The sequence below is a fragment of the Lissotriton vulgaris genome, chromosome 8 (assembly GCF_964263255.1).
Source record: "Lissotriton vulgaris chromosome 8, aLisVul1.2, whole genome shotgun sequence".
Lineage (NCBI taxonomy): Eukaryota > Metazoa > Chordata > Amphibia > Caudata > Salamandridae > Lissotriton > Lissotriton vulgaris.
The window spans coordinates 51,107,658-51,121,753 of NC_141696.1; the positions used below are offsets into that span (position 1 = coordinate 51,107,658).

The 14,096-nt window shown below is 42.1% G+C and overlaps 1 protein-coding gene across 1 annotated transcript in view; it reads right to left on the bottom strand.

Annotated features, from left to right (window-relative positions):
- LOC147693360 (transient receptor potential cation channel subfamily M member 2-like) overlaps positions 1–14,096 on the bottom strand; it is a 374,197-nt gene that overhangs the window by 293,386 nt on the left and 66,715 nt on the right. The window lies entirely within an intron of this gene.

Here is a 14,096-nt window from a genome sequence, read left to right on the forward strand (position 1 = left end):
CCCTCTTTTCTACTATTGGATTCCCTCTGGATATACACAGGCTATATTTTTCTTGTCCTGAAATAGACTCTAGTATGATGTTTTTCATCTTGCACAATAATACAAGGGTTGAAACATTGACGCCCATTTAGAAGCGCTAGTCCACTTTGACCATTACAAATAAAAAGGAATACAACCCTAGGACATACTGAGATTATTATTATGTTTTCACTCTATGTTTATATGTAACTGTTTGTCATGTAAATAATGTATGTCTCTATTGTATTGTGCTGTGTTAAAGGGACAATTCACTTCATTTTTCATGTCCCACTTATTCTGTGTCTATGTTCTGTTTAGGTCTCGGCCTGAGCCAGCGCATGCGCTGGTCTCGGCTGAGACCTTAAGTAGGGCCATGAGAAATGCTTTTGCTGGTGATCAGCTTGCTAGAACACGCACAAGAGCACGCGCATGCGCGTTATAGCAAGCTGATCGCCCACAACTCGCGTTTCTCGTGTGTCTCTTTCACTGCCTCTTCTGTAAGCTGCGACAAGCAGCTGTGAGGCCACAGTGTTTTCAATTAGACAGTTTCAAACACAGGTTCGTTTGTATACACATTTGCAGTGTCTCTGTGCTCTGCGCACTTGTTTTATTATTTGTCAAAGCTGAATGTTTTGCGTAGCTAGTGTACTTATTAATGTGCATAACGCGTATTTGCTTGCGATGTGCTCTAAAGACATTTAACAAATCTACGTTTAACAGGGCTAGTTAGCGATCTTCTAAAAGATTTTAAAACGTATTTTGATCTTTTTTTACAACCAGAAAAAATACTTTGTTTTGTTTTCTTTTTATATTCACATTGAAACTCATGTGTACCTGTTGCTTTCTAAGCGCACTAATTATTCTAAACATACCAAATGTTTTTTAGGGGGCTCAAAGTTAGGACTGCTAGACTAACCAACAATACTGTGAGAGTACCCCGCCAATCTTTCCTTGACAATCCCTTTCCCCGAAAGCCGTGCTTCCCAAGATTCCAGCCATCTGGGACTATTCAGAAATAGCCGTCCACTTCCACTTTTGACACGGTGCAGGGTAATGACCAGAGTTGGGCGTACGCCGCTGACCCTAGCTGGCCTTTACGAAGAACGGCACCAGAGAGGCGACAAGACTTCTGCAAGGCCACCCTCCCAAGCCTTCGCGCACTGGGCTGGGCAAACAGCACAAGCAGCCTGGCTTTTAACCGGGTGACGAACCATCCCACACAGTGTAAACACGGCCTGAAATGTTCATGTCCAGCGAAGCTTAATAAAAAGAAAAAAGTTTCACAGGACCTTTAGCACTGACTTGTTTTTAAGTATGGATCTACCCACTGCATCTCCTGGAATTGTTGCAGCATGCGTCACACTTTATTTTTTATTAAGTAAGCAGCTTTAGTGCTGTATTTCCCTGGGGGATGCCCTCCCTGCCCACACCACCTCCCACCCATTTTGTAAAACCACCCAAGGGCCTGCAAGAAGTTCCCCGCCAGGTCCTTCATTAGACTGCAGCAGTCTCAAGGCTTTTTCGGGCCTCCTTCCCAGCACGGGGAATGTTGCAGCAATCTAAAGGTCAGCCAGGTGCTGTGCCTTGGATATGGTGAGTATGGCTGTGGTTTTTTATTTTATTTACCCTCCCTTGTTATTAGATGGTTGCAGCGTGGCTTGTCATGCTTTACCTTAATATATGGCGCCACAGCTGCCCCTCCCCCTCTTTCTTCCCTTTCTACCCTCTATTGTCTCTGTCTCGCTCCTCCTCAGTGGTCACTAAGTGCCCAGATTGGTTTGAGAGATCAGGTGAGAATGTGCACCATTCCTGGAAGTATTGCAATACGTGGTGCAGCCTCGGGATGGAGAAAAAAAAATAATCAAAATACGAAAATCTGCCAGATTGATTTTATTCACAACCACATACATAATCACCACTTGACCGAGATTTCCATTGAAGCGCTACTTTTGTTTTCTTGTGATTCTTTACAACTGTCTATGTTCACTTCTCCTGCTCTGCCGCTGGCAGCTGCCACTCTCTCTATCCCCTCTCTTTCTTCCTCTTCCCTCTCTTTCTTCCTCTTATTCCCTCTGTCTCACTCCTCAGTGGCCACAGAGTGCCCTGATTGGTTTTATTGACAACCACGCACATTAGCGCCACTATGCAAAGTTTGCTGCTACTTTCGTTTTCTGCTTCTTCTTTAAACAACATTGTTTTTCCTGGGTGAGGAAGTACACCATTCATGTTTTTCTTATGCAGGTGTTTTTTGAGCACTATATGCTAACTTACAACTACTTCAAAGCGCTCACGTGTTTGGGTATTGTCTTTGGTAGATAATTAATGTGTCTATGCTTACATAGTCAGCAACTTTGATTGAGATTTATACTTTTTCTGTCCTCTTATCGACAAAAATGACAAAAATGAGCTTGCCAGACATGGCCAATACACGATTATGTATGTTTATTTGCTTGCAGGTGAGGTATAACCTCACTGTTTTAGGTTTCCAGGCAAAAAACAACACTATTGTTTCATTGGGAATTTTCATGGGGTCCTCACCCAGTCTCTGAAGTTGGGGGGTCACCATGGACTTTAGTAGTATTCTTAGCATCAGGTTTTATGTATTTCATCCTCGCCACAGGAGAGGGGCAGTTTTGATTTGGTTGACAGCGTATTTGGTTTTTACTTGCTGAAAGTGGAAATCAAAACATAAATTAAAATTTTTTACTTTGCTATTATTATTATAATACATATCCTATACTTGTGCCTATATTTCTACCCTCATGCATATTTAAATATTTAGTTATGCTTACACACATATTTAAACTCATCATTATATGTGGTATGGTCATACAATTGTACTTATACCAATTGCCGTTGTTATTGTTAGTGGGTATTTGTATCGAGCGCAATGTGCCATTAGTATGGCACTCTTACTATTATACTTATATCTATACCTCAGTTTAGAATCGTATTCATACTTAAACACACACATTCATATGATACTTATAATCTTACCTATATTTATGTATGTGTGCACATATATTTGGAACCATATTTTTAGGTCTCGCCTAAGCTACCGCGTAAGTGATGCTTTGCGAGATATTTAGTGGGGCTTCTGAAAGTGCTCCCAAAGCAGGCGGATCGGGTCCACTGCATGTGCGCCGGGCGATGCACCATTTTTCAGCCTGCTGATCACTTTTGCGGCTGCTTTGATGTTCTCAGTGAGCCGCGCGGTCACTGAGAACATCAAAGCGGCCACGAAAGTGATCACCATTTGCCATCCGAAGGATTACATGTTGCTGACAAGTTTTCAGGCTGCTTATGTGCGATATTCAAATGTCTTAGAGTGACATAGAGGATGTTTTTTTAGGTCAGCACATTTTTTTCCTCAAGAGCAGTGCTCTCTTTTTTTATCTTTTGAAGCGTACTGTGCTGGTTTTCTTTATTTATGTTGCCTAGAGGCAAGATTAGAGAAGGTGATCCTCAATGGATTTGCATGCTCCCTTTGACCCTTAGTGCGTGCGGGGCTGCTCGTTGTTTGTTTGGGCGTACAGGCTGTCTCCTCTCTATTTCTGCCTCATGTAGCTGGCAAGTTTTGAGGCTGCTTATGTGTGACATTCAAATGTTTCACGAGAGACACTGAGGATTTTTTACCACGAGCAATGTAGTATGGCACTGTAATGAGATACATTTCAGAAAGGATTGAGTGACACCTTCATCCATTTGCTTTTTAGCCAACAGCACAGTTGCATTCTGGCATTTGAAGTTTTGCTTGTTAAGATTATTTTTTTTAAATTGGGACGAAAGTGGCATTGATGACAGCCACCTGGATACATTTTACTGAACTTTAGATCCAGATCTAAATGTAGGAGGTTTCCAACATCATGTTTGTTGTCATACAAAGGTAATTAAGTGAAAACTACTGAGTGCTTGTAAAGTCGACCAATCAACTCTTGCGGATATTGTGCTCAAATTTACAAGAGCAGACAGAAGAATGCTCTCATTTTTTAACACTACACTCTTCTAGGTTACTACTGCTGCTAAAGGTGGCATTTACAAGTGAGTTGCTTATTGTGATTCAGTATAAAATGAAACTGTACAACTTATTTCCACCTGCAATGCAGTGCATTCAGCTTCATGTAGATATTTTTTTAAAGCTCCAGCGGTGGGACTTTATCTTGACCTAAAAACTGTCAAACTTGATGGTTTGACAGATATCATTGCTTCATTGGTTGAAGAATCAGTGCTGATGCCAAAAGCTTTTGATCAGAAGTCCACGACCAGCACCGGTGCCCAGAATACCAAGGCTGCATAGTCTAGAGTAAAATTCATGCCTCTTTAACAGACTTCCAGACAGTCACTGACCCTTTATCCCTCTGTTGAGGTTCCTGCTTGCTCCCTTTTATTATGGACTTTTTTGTCGTTTTCTTTCTCATTCTTTCTTCATTGTGCATCCAAAAACACTGCTATGAAGTTATTTTCCCAGGATCACACAGTTATGTTTAGCACCTGGAAGCCAGGATCGTAACTTAGGTGTCCAGGTTTTGCAGCTTACAATTTAGCAACCAGGCCACATCCTCTGCAAGGAGGGGGAAGCTGCATATCACATGCCTGTGACAGAGCATATGTATGCACCAGCGAGAGACAGAATTGCCTCTATGTACATCTGCTACCCAGCTCCCGACAGTGTGCCGTGTTACTTACTGATTTTAACCACCCTCATAAATCGGCTTTCAAGGAGATAAACAGAACATGAGAGCTATGAGGCAGATTAACCTCTCTAGCCCAGCCTGACATTCTGCAAAAGCGTTTATTTTTGCATACACTCCGTAATAGGCATATCAATGTAACAAGATCCCAAGAGTCCGAATTTTTATCTGAACATTTTTGTCACATTAAAGTTAAAGATATTAGGCCTTAGAGACTTGTAATCACAATTTTTAAGAAGCGTTACATGTCTCCTAGAAAGTTTTTCGAGACTATTAGATGAGAGACCCTGTGCAGTATTTCTCTTAAACTACCATATAACAAGCATTGGCATAACCAATAGGTCTCACTCTATCGATCGCCCTCACTATCTATCGCCCTCACTCTATCTATCTATCTATCTATCTATCTATCTATCTATCTATCTATCTATCTATCTATCTATCTATCTATCTATCTATCTATCTATCTCCCTCACTCTATCTATCTATCTATCTATCGCCCTCACTCTATCTATCCATCTATCGCCCTCACTCTATCTATCGCCCTCACTCTGTCTATCTGTCTCTCTATCTATCGCCCTCACTCTATCTGTCTATCGCACTCTATCTATCTATCTATCTATCTATCTATCTATCTATCTATCTATCTATCTATCTATCTATCTATCTATCTATCTATCTATCTAACTATCTATCTATCTATCTATCTATCTATCTATCTATCTATCTATCTATCCATCTATCTATCTATCGCCCTCACCCTATCTATCTATCGTCATCACTCTATCTATCTATCGCCCTCACTCTATCCTTTGCCCTCACTCTATCTATCTATCTATCTATCTATCTATCTATCTATCTATCTATCTATCTATCTATCTATCTATCTATCTATCTATCTATCTATCTATCTATCTATCTATCTATCTATCTATCGCCCTCACTCTATCTATCTATCCATCTATCGCCCTCACTCTATCTATCGCCCTCACTCTGTCTATCTGTCTATCTATCGCCCTCACTCTATCTGTCTATCGTACTCTATCTATTGCCATCACTCTATCTATCTATTTATCTATCTATCTATCTATCTATCTATTGATCGACTTCACTCTATCAATCTGTCTATATCTATCGCCCTCACTCAATCTATCTATCGCCCTCACTCTATCTATCTATCTATCGCTATTTTCAAAACCAACACATAAATAAAAAAATTGTCATTTACAATACCAATAGCCCAAACTTTCCTAATGCGAGACCTGTTGCATTGCAAATGCTTGTTTTGAACGGACATATGATATGTCCTGTTTTGAAGATGACATATGATTCTTTAACATATAAAGTTTAAATTTGGTTCTAGTAATACAATTAATTTTTATCTCTTTTTCTGGAGTTTGTGTTTAGGCTGATCTTTTTGCAAACATTTAGAGTAATCGCACGATATAAGGTGGTAAAAGGTCAATTTAGTAAAGTGTGTTGTGGCAGAACCACTGCTTGTTCATTGATTCTCCCCGAGTGTCTGTCCGATGCTCATATTATAATTCAGGTTCTATTTCCCAACCTCCCCTCTATTTTTGTCTTCTCAGTTATATATATAAGGTAACAAAATGCTTATAACAATTTATCATAACTTTTCAACATGCTTCAATGCACCCACACTGCTCTACAACATAGCTTAAACACATTGGCAAAGCCAATCCCTCTGGCAAACACTTATAAGTTCCCAAAGGTGGGACCTACTGGCTAAGCCAATGCTTGTTTAATTTGAATCCCATCTCGAGGTTCCCAGAGGAGCCCTCCTAATGCTGGCGGATCTCAGGAAACAGAACTGTTTATGCTGGCAGTAAGCCCTGCATTACCAGATGTAATCCAACCACCTGCGATCAATGCCGCCACTCATGTGCCCCGGGGGGCCCTGGTGCATGCTTGATGATGACGCATTCTGATCCAGTTACTAGAAAGAGGGCAGAGTCTATCAGGGAATTAGAGACGGTTAATGGGGGAGATGTATGGAGGGGTCCTGGAAGGTTCGCTGATGCTTCGCAGACAGGAGCAGGGAGGGGGCGCCGAGGGAGGGGGCTACTGAAGCGATGCCTGGTCTCTGAGATGCGCTCCTGAAGCCACGCATGTGCACTGGTGGGTTACTGACATTACCACAAGCTGACATAAGCAGTGCTAAATAGACTATATGTTCTTTGTCCAGCCAGCCAGATTTTTAATGATTAGATAAGTGCATAAAAGGAGATTCATGTACAATTTCAAGTGGGACACAACCTGCGTCCAACTTACAAACATAGACAGACAACACAAATAGGGGAGGGGTTTTCAAGGCAAAGGAAAAGAGTCTGTATATTATGTTAAGGTTAATGTTAATGTTAAGAATGATTTGTAGAGCGCATTTACACTGATTGGTTTCTTGGCGCTATAGGAAAAGGCAGAATTCGCTACTCAGTAGGGCACTAGTTGTAGGCTTGCTTATAGAGCCAGGTTTTAAGAGCTCTTCTGAATTTCATGAGGTCCGAACAGGCTCGGATTTCCAGGGGGAGGGAATTCCAGAGTCTAGGGGCGAGTGTGGCAAATCTGCAGCCTCCTGTGCGCTTCCGCCTGAAGAAGTGGGTGTGGAGAAGTGAGAGGTGGGCTGAACGTAAGTTGCGGTTGGGGGTATTATACAATTTAACAGACTTAAATTGCATTAAAGTACCATTGTACAATGTAATCCACAGTGTTAAATAAATATGGTACATGGGGTCTCGACGACGTTTCGATCCCTAGGGCAAAAATCATGGGATCATCTTCAGGACATACATTTATTTACATGCCTGCGTATGAGCAATTCCAGACATTCAAATTGTTCATGTCAGAATGAGAGCAGGTGGTTGGCGCACACGTTGCAGTAGCTGTTTCGAGATTATGCACCAGCACTTGGTGTCCGGGGAGAAGTGCCTGCTCCGAACGGCCGGGAGCCGCGGGATATAAAATGGTATTTGTAAAAGGAACACGAGTCAGTTAATTCCTTAGGAGTCCCTCTGGCAGGAAGATAGCAGATGCAAGTATTCCGATTGCCGGGGAAAAATTTAGTAAAACGTGGTAGGTAACGATGACCGTCATGAAGGAGGACCGAGATGGTGCTCGGGTAAGGTCCATACAGCGCGGCTCTGGCGGGAAATTCAGGGCATGTAAATAAATTTATGTCCTGAAGATGATCCCATGATTTTTGCCCTAGGGATCGAAACGTCATCGACACCCCATGTACCAATTTATTTAACGCTGTGGATTACATTGTACAATGGTACTTTAATGCGATTTAAGTCTGTTAAATTGTATGATATACAGACTCTTTTCCCTTGCCTGAAAAAAACCACCCCCTATTTGTGTTGTCTGTCTATGTTTGTAAGTTGGACGCAGGTTGTATCCCACTTGAAATTGTACATGAATCTCCTTTTATGCACTTATCTAATCATTAAAAATCTGTCCGGCTGGACAAATAACATATAGTCTATTTAGCATATGTTTATTGTTTGCTCCAATTTCGTAACTGTCTAAGGACCACTGTCTTCAGGAATAGTTTACACACCCAAGGTCCCTGACGTACTGCCTTTTGGTTTCCCTTGTGTTTTGAAAAAGTAAGCAGTGCTGCCAAGTTTCACCTCTGACTGTGTGGGTCAGGTCCCTGCTTGCAGCGCCCGAAGCGGTGCAGGGCCTGGGGGGGGGGCATCTATAGGTTTCTGGAGCACGCAACCGCTTTGCATTGTAGGCAGAGTGGCTCTAGAGAAGATGGTCCTGCTCCCTCGCTGCCTTACAATAAACAAAAACTCACCACTTCCAACACCCAGATGCAGAACAACATTTCAAGGACTGGACTGTCTGCTAGTGCTGTTCGTATGGACAGGAAGAGATACAGGGTGCGCTGAGACACCCTGAAAGTGGACACAGTGCTGGGAGGACCAGGCCACCTGATCTTGAGCACTGCTTAGGGAGATCTGGACCGGGTTCCCAGACACCCCAGTGGCATCCATGACACTGGAAACAAGGCTGGAAGACGCACTAGGCAGTTGAGAGGTTAATAGGGCCTTGAAAGTGGACAGGCAGCTAGCCCCGCTGAAGGCCAGATGGGCTTGGGACGGGGACTTACAGGATCCCCTTTCAGATTCTGAATGGAAACTACCTGTGCACAGGTGTAGGAGTAAATTACGCACAATATTCCTAAAAGATTCCCAGTGTGCCCTGAATGTTTGAAGCCGGAGACCTGGAAGTGTTTTCGATAATATCACAATACTAGGACGAAGCTGTACTTGAGCCGTGCGACACAGCTGGGATCATTTTACCAAAACCCTGAGAAGAAAGATGCAATTTTGCAGGATTAGGTTGATTGCAGGAAAGTACTGCATATCGATATGCCGGGGATCAAGCATAAGGCCCGCTAAGAAAGCCAGGTTGGCAAAGACAACTGAATGGTCCCTTGCGGGAGAGATGAGACGGAGAGTCATTTGAACTGATGAAAAGACGGCAGAAGAATTGGGGAGATCCTAAGATCGATACAGCACCAAAAAATGATTGGTATGAGCCCTACCACCCTCCATGGGGACGCGAAGGAGCTCAGGGCAGGGCAATCTAATCATGAGTGGAGGGCTGGTATCTGATGGAAAATTATACTACCAGAAACAACGCAGGAGGAGGGTACATAATATGTGTTATCAGTGTAAATTTGTGGGGTGGAATTGGCCTGTGTATTCTGGGCCTCTTTGCGTACCAAAAGACAGTGGGTTGACTCGGTAAATTTACACCTGAAGTCTAACTTCACACCTGAAGTCTAACTTTAGTTGTAAAATCTAAGGGGCTTATTTACAAGCCCCTTGCGCCACTTTTGCGTCACTTTTCCCATGTTAAAAATGACGCAAAAGTGGCACAAGGGGCTTGTAAATCTGCCCCTAAGTTTAGACCTGAAGTCCTTATGGTAAAATTAGACCAAAAGTCTAACTTAGACCAAAAGTCTAACTTTACTACTTTTCGGTATTCACAAAGATAAGTTACTACAATTAACTGTACTACTATTAAAGTTACTAGTAGTCAAGTTACCAGTACTTACTATTATTAGCTTACCTCAGTGACTACCAAAAAGTAGTAAAAGTTGACCTTTGGTATAAGTTAGACTTTTGGTCTAACTTTACGTTTATGAATCGGGACCAAAGTGTACAATGTTTTGCGACTGGACCTTTGAAAAACCACAAATAAAGTTGGTAAAAAACAGAAGTCTGACACTGAGCGCCCACATCGTTCGTTTGCGGAGTCTGTCCGTAGCCCTCTATCCATTAGATATTTAGGTGTGCAATTAACTTCTCTGTAGAAGTCTATCGTTTTGTTTTGCGTTTGTCAATATCTCCCTGGTGTGTTCGCAGCCATATCTCCATTGTTGACTGTCCTAACTCCTTCTAACTCCAAGGGGACACCACAGTTCACTAGATTGAGATATAGTAGACCATTTACATATACCATGAGAGGGATATTCAAACCTACATATATATTCCAGAGCTGGAAGGCTGAAGGCATCTTGCAGGATTACTGGGTATAGATTTCTGAATACATGTCTAGTGGGGGGCCTGCCCTGCTGTTGCGCAAATCCGTCTAATGGGATAAGCTTGTGGTTATAAAACATGTTCCAATCTACAATTCCTGAAGCTTAGCTAACTGCTGACATGCTGTGGGATCGATGGGCGGGCAGGATTGCTTGGTTATTACTAAGGGGGATGTGTGGTATGCAGAATACTTCTAGTCATGCACACTTGTGTGTAATGTCCCATGCTTTACGTGTACATCCCTCCTGTGCGTCTGGTATATGGCTTCGGTAGTATCTTTTTCAGGCGTGGAGAGTCAGCTATGTGAGTTTCAATCCCCTTATGCTCTGCAGGAGTCTCAGGATGGAACCAAGAGTGTTCAAAGTTCACCTGTGCATATATATATGTAATTCAAGTCTGGGTTTTCAAGCCCATCCCCAGAATGTGGTGTTCATATAAGAACTGGCAAGTTGGGTAAATTGGGATACTGTGAAAAAGATACAAGAATTTCGGAAGGACCACCATTTTTATCAAGGCCACTCTACATACCATGGTCAAAGGAAGCCAAATCCATTGCTCCACTTGGTCCATAAGGTTTGCTGCATTCACCCATAACTTTCCCCCATGTTTCGTGGATTTTAATCTCCATGTAATCCACAGCATCTGGTTGCCAGACTAGTGTATATACTGGTAGACGATGGAACATTTCTGGCGCCAGAAGGAATATCAAAGATTTTCCCCAGTTAATATTAAACCCCCAAATCCTTGCAACCCGCATAAACATTCTGATCTGTGGCAAGTGGTTAACCAGGGAGTCCGTGAAAAACAGAAAGACGACATCTGCATATAGGAACACGAGTATTCAACAAGATGTAAGATGTAACCCTTGTTGAGCATGATATTGTCACACACTATTGGTTCCATCCCAAGTACGAATGTAAGTGGAGATAGGGAACCTCCCTGCCTGGTGCCACAAAACTCCTCTATAGGCTGATGTAATGCATAATTTACAAATGCCTGAAACACCTCTATCAACTCAGATATTCCATAATTTACAAGTGCTGTAGATATGGGCCTTGTAAACAACAGTTGCAGCCAAGGTAGATTTTATCTTTCCACCTCCATCCGTTCCAGCACCCTAAACATGTACCGCAACAATGGAGTCGAATGCCTCGGCTGCACCCAGGAACACAGCCGAGCCTGATCTTAGGATCTAGTTGATGTAACATAGTAAATATTGTGTGCAGGAATTATATGTTGTCGGAAGCCCATGTACAAACCTAGTTTGTTAAGGCAATACCATATTTGGCATTAGTGGCATCAGCCTCCGCTAATCTTTTAGTTAGAATTTTCTTTGTGTAGGTTAATCAAGGATATGCAGGGACATGAGGAGCAGTATGCAGGATCCTTGTCAGGTTTAAGGAGTTTTCATGTGGGCATCGTGGGGGCAATGTCCCTATCTCCCTTGCCACGTTATATGTTTGGAGGAGGTGCAGTGTAAGAATATCTGCCTACACCTTTTTAAACTCAGCTGTAAAACTGTCAGTGGGCAGGAGCTTACTTCCTGCGCGAACTGCTCGCTGAATATCCCCTTTTATTACTGATTGTGCTAGATATCCTCTGTGCGACTCGTCCAATTAAGCCAATGCCATATTGTGTTAATGATTGTTGACCTGACCATCCGTGCCTCAGGTACGTGATGCGTACAGCTCTGTATAAAGGTACAAGATTTCCAGGATATCAATAGTGTGGTATCCTATTACTACTTGGCTAACACATATTTCCAAAGTCCCCAACAATGTAGTGGCCCCTCAGACCATTCCAGATATAGGCCTACTGGATCTACCAGCCTGTCCATATTTTCTTAGGTATCCTATCCACCTTTTCTTCTGTATCAGTATATTCAAGTGTAAGCTACAGAATCTGTACTTGTCTTGATGTATTAGGGTTCTCCAGATATTGCACTTCTTGTTGTTTAAGAGCAATCTCAAGTTTAGTTAGGGTGTGTCTACTTGATGTAAGTGTACCTGCTTGTTTTATGATGCATATACCCCTAATGTATGCCTTTAAGGCTTCCCACAACACCTGATATCTGGCCTTGATGCGGCATTTAGTCTGAAATATTCTGTAACAGATTAAAACACGTCTTTCCTAAACTCGCAATCTAAAAGTGCCCCTGCTGGGAAGAGCAGTGGTCTAAAATGAGCAGTACTGTCTTGAATAGGTAATGTAATACAGACCGGATCATGGTCTGAAAGTGTACAAGCCAAGTGTGCAATCACAGAGACCCAATTACTTATCATTTTGGAAATTTGCCAAAAATCCAATCTGGAAAAAGCATCCTGCCCACTAGAATGAAACGTATACTCTCTCCTGCCTAGAAACCGAGCTCTTTATATGTCCATTAGGACGTGCTCCTGAATTATGTGCAATTGTAGTGTTGCCGCAGATTGAACCGTACCTTGTAAAAATCAGGCCTCTCCCCCCCAAAAAATGAATTGTCTCCAGAACTGTTAATTTAGTGGTAAGGTATACAAAAAGTGCAGGCGGATCAACATTCCGGCCATATACATTTACCAATGTAGAAAACGTTATAGCTAGGTGAAATTTTCAGTAAGAACGTAACGTTTTAAACAAAGAAGAAATGCAGAAATTCTGCAGTTATAATTATCTCAAGTGAATATAACTCTTGCCCTAAGTTAATTATTGCACGTGCCCTCACCAGGCACTGTTAATTACCCCACATATTACATCAGACACAACATTTTCTATGAAATCATTGGTAATATCACTGCAACATAAATTATTGATGTTAAAACTGCAGGGTGAGAGCGTAAGTTACATTTACTCAAGAGAACTATAACGTTAACTGATACATTTCTGTGGTTGAGTTTAAAACGTTACGTTGTTACTAGACATTTCACCTAACAATAATGTTACTTTAACAGTTGGGTTTTACGGTGAATATGTGTGTGTATGTGTGGGGTGTGGCGTGTGTGCATGCGTGCACACAAAACATAATAACTTTGCATACATGTGTATAAATACACAATAGCAATTGTTTGAGTTTAATGTCCCAATATGTAGAGTGTTACTGGCTGAATGAAAGTGGTATCAAGGCTGGCTGAAGGTGTCAGAGATAACACAACCCCTTGCCAGCCACGGCATCAACATAAGTGACTCAGTTATTGCAGGGAGTGAACTCAGATCCAGTGTGCCGCGCTGGCATCACTTCAGTGACCGAGTTGATATGTGTGACTAATTTGGATCTTGCATTGAAGCAGGATAATGTGCAATAATGTGTTATTCTAACACCAGGTGTGTGGTACCTGGTGAGGCTGCATAGAGCCAGCTTCACTGATTATCTTTAATACTGTGGATAACTTAAAGATATTTATATGAAAAGAGACACAGCATCAACTTTGCACATGGAAATCACGTTTCATTTTGGCATCTTTCTTGCAGAAAAACAGTTTTGCAGATTCCAATACTGTAAATAAAGGCGAACGATGAGCAGTGACATCCAAGCCTTCACCCCAGGGCCCATCCTCACTTCCCCTAGGATATACTCCTTCCTTATGTATGTACTCTATATACTGGCATGCTTCATCATCGGGGTCCAGCTGGATTTCCGAGTGTACGTTGTTTGTGCTAAGACAACCACTGGTTGTCTGCATTTCTCTACCAGGGTGAAGGTCAACAACTATGACCATAATCTGTTAAGGACTTGTCCACGTTGTTTTTGCATATTACTCTGGGAAAGGGAGAAGTATCTGTTCATTTCCTTACTCTCTAGTTGTTTTTTTTGTACTCTATGTGTGCCTTACAAGGA